Below are 4,124 nucleotides of genomic sequence, written 5' to 3'. Positions count from 1 at the left end.
GTGAAGACCTTCAGCATCTTTATTCCCATGCTTCATTGTTGGGGAAATTGTGGGTTGTCCTTTGATGATAACCATGCACCAGAGGGCCCCTTGAAGGGGGTCAGAGGTCAGATTTATAAAAATGCCAATTGTTCAAATATTTTGGGACCAGATTTTATGTAGTCATATTAAAATGAAATATACTGTATGCAACAGACTTGATTTGTTAACTCTTGTGTCATGGTCAAAGAGGTGGGGGATGTAGGAATGTATACTGATACGCATGGAGATTTGCCATGGAATATTCGTGTGCTGACACCCATGTCATAAGTGGGGGTATGTAATCTCGCAAACGTGGGCATTTGACTTGCAAGCTTGGGCATTTGACGTGGAAAATTAATGAGCTAACCCTTATGTCATGGTCAGATGTCAGGGGCAGGAATGTACGTATATTGTGGTTCACCAAGGAAAATTTATGTGCTGATTCCTGTGTCATGGTCAGATGTCATATGTCAAGGAGAGGAATATATATATACATTGGGGTTTGCCATGGAAAACTTAGTTGCTGATTCCATTGCCATGGTCAAAGTTGTGAATTATGCATACTCAAGAGCACATGGACTTTTTGCCTTGGAATATTTAGGTGTTGCCCTCACTGATAGTCAGTTGGGGGTGTGGTTTGTATACATGTGCATATTTACCATGGAAATTTAATGTACTTTTTCCTGTGTCACAGTCCAAGTGGTATATATATACTTGTAAGTATGGGGATTTTCTACAATGAAATCAAGTTCTGACTTGTGTCACAGTCCAAGAGGTATATATATATATATATACTTGTAAGTATTGGGATTTTCTACAGTGAATTCAAGTTCTGGCTTGTGTCACAGTCAAAGGAGAAGGTGGGGTGGAGCTAAGTATATTAAAAAGTTTAGATGCTGACCCATGGACAAAGGTGATGGGCGTGTGTGCTCATAAGCATGGGAATTTAGATGCTGGCCCACATGTCATGGACAAAGTTGATGGGCGTGTATGCTCATAAGCATGGGAATTGAGATGCTGGCCCACATGTCACTTGAAGGGGGTTGGTATGTATACTTGTCAGCATGGGTATTTACCATGGAAAATTCAGGTTCAGACCCCTGTGTTACAGTCAGAATGGGTGGGGGGGGTATGTAGCCTCATAAGCATGGGGATTTGCCATGGAAGATGCTCTAGTTTCATGTTATGTATTTTGATTTTGCATGGAAAATGATATGTAGGCATTTCGTGTGGAACAGATCATGATGTATAGTTGGTCTAAAATGAAAATGGTGTGGACCTGATGTCTAATATAACCACAACATTGTCCATCTTAAAAATATTGTCACTACTTTCAGAATGGATGGTTGTATAATTATAGGGCTTTTGCGAAAAGTTTCTTTTGATATTTAGTTGGTCCTAATGGTGCCATTCAGACATTCAGTATGTCTGCCAGAGTGGCAATTGTGAAAATCTTTCTATCACTTTTGAATGAATGGTCATATGAGCATTAGGTTTTCGCTGAAAGACCTCTTATGATGTCTAGTTGGTTGTGATAAAAATGGTGCCAATCTGATTTATTCAAGTATGACTGCCACAATGACCTTGAAAATGTTATCACTACTTCAGGTCATATCGATATTGTGCTTTCAGCAAAAGACTTCTTATGATGTCTAGTGGGTACTAAAAAGTATCATGCCAATCGGATAGCAAATATGGCCACCATGACATCCATCATTAAAACATTATTACTGCTCCAGAAGAATGGAAAATCATTTAAATATGAAGATTCCACCAGAAGACTTATGTCTTATTGGTCCTAAATGAAAATGGTGCCAAGTTTGACATCCAATATATCAACCACAGCAGCTAATTGGAAAATATTATTGCTGAAGAATATCAATGATGTTTTCAATGCACAGCAGTTAAAAGTAAGAAATGATCTTATCCTGGAAATTCTTTTCAGCTAGTCAGTCCCTCTGAGGGACTCTTGTTATTATTTGCAACATAAAATTTTGAAGTGATTCGCGATTAGTTTCTTTTGTAAATGGTGAGTCCTTGGCACTTCTGTATGTCTGAGGTTATAATAAAAGTTTAAAAAATTCTGCTGCAGCATAAAACCAGACAAATGGCATTGAGGCTCCTTAAATATATATACCATTCTCGAAAATATTATATTACATGTGTAGCATGCACAAAGTTTCAATTAAATGTGCCCTTCAACCCCGATCCTACATGGAAGAAGAACGAAAAGTATGTGAAATAAATGATTATTAGAACAAAATAATGACTATTTTTTGTCTGGAGCTGTTAAAATTTATAGCAGATGTTGAATATATAGTGTTACAACTCTATGGTCTTAAACTAAGTAAGAGAAAAAGCAAGACCAACAAGTTTATTTCCCTAGAATACAAATTGAAAATTTAAAAGGAACTTGCAGTATTGTGAATTAAATCACAAATAATCCTAATAGTTCTAACAAAAACCCGAAAGTATAGAGTGTTCTGAATTAATTCCAGGTCTTGAAAGTACTAATGTACCGATATATCCATAGCCTTGGTTTATCACAATGATGTAATCCAGAACATCTTTGAATGAATTAACAATAATCCCTAAATAGTGTTTCAGTCCAAAATGTTAATGATCACATTGTACTTCCAATAAATAATTTAAATAAATAATTTCTCACAAATCATAACTGTACACAATTAAAGTGATTCAAGTGAGACTGATATTAAAATAAGAATGAAGAATTGTTTACTTTATCTAACTTATGTCCATACTGTCCAAAGAAATGCTCCATCTTATTCTTAAAAAAGGTAAGGTCTGTTTACTTAAATTTTAGCAAACAACCTGACAAAAGTCGGGCCTTGAATTCAAATCCAAGTAAATGTGTTGTTTACATATGATTATTATCTTAAAGTATAATCTACAATCATGGACAAAAGTTCATTATGTAATATGTTGTGTGCAAATAGCCCTTACAATCTACAAGTATGGACAAAAGTTAAACACAATATAGATATAGATAACAATACATGAAACCCATCTTGAGAGCTCAGGACAGGTGTTTTCTTCAACATTAGAGGTCGTGATGTTGCATAATGCACTTGATTTATGCACTTAAACTTGGATCTTGCATTACAGAGGGTCTTCAGAAATGATGGTCTTTCAGGACAAGTTGGTATCCACATAAGTGTTTTCATGACAGGTGGACTTCTATATCAATTATCTTTCATGACCTGTGGTTCATAATTAGTGGTCTTTCATGACTAGGTGTTCTTTGGAATAAGCTATTTTCATGAATGGTGATGTTTTTGGTCCCCTCTTATACGGCCACCCCTTCTGCACTGGGAATGTGGCCTTATGAGATGGGTAGCCTTTCATGAGAAATATATGTAATGTTTGTAGTAAGAAAGCTACATACTTAAAAGCATTTAATATCTTCATTTCAAATTAGGATTACTGTACCAAGTGAAGATGTATAGGCTGGTCAGTCCAGAGAGTGAAGGGAAGAACTCGCTTATAAATCTTCTAACCATTGAAACATTTTAAAAAATTTAGTTTAAAGCACATGTTAAATCCTTTTGCATATTAATACATGTACATATATATTATATTACATCCATGTAACCAATGAACACAAAGTTATTTCAAGTCAGTATTGTATCTTGAATTTTAGAATGGTGTTAAATTCACTAAATTGGCAAATGATATATAAAAAAATGTTTTAATTATAGCAGCTTTAGTCAAATGGGTTTTGCCAGTTCATGGCCAGATGATCCCACTATTATTGTTTGCATTTAAATTAATCCAGGATGTAATGATCGAACAATGTGATAAACTGTGATAATTTAAGTTAAAATCATGTACATGCATAAGGCTAAACTCAGGAGACGCGAATGTAAACACACAAAGTGCCAGGGATGATTGATTACACTGTGAAACTCCTATGCTGAGATACGGACCTCCACCAGTCAGCTGCTGAAAATGCTTGACAGCATTTATAGACCATGGTAGTATCTGCATTGCTATATTATATAAATAAAATTATTTCAAATAATAATATGCTACTTTTTATCTTTGCTCCTGTACAGTATCCTATTTCATTAATAATATGCATA

This window comes from Sinohyriopsis cumingii, chromosome 5, assembly GCF_028554795.1.
Source record: "Sinohyriopsis cumingii isolate HCF-2022 chromosome 5, ASM2855479v2, whole genome shotgun sequence".
In the NCBI taxonomy this organism is placed as follows: domain Eukaryota; kingdom Metazoa; phylum Mollusca; class Bivalvia; order Unionida; family Unionidae; genus Sinohyriopsis; species Sinohyriopsis cumingii.
Note: the sequence above shows the minus strand (reverse complement) of the source record.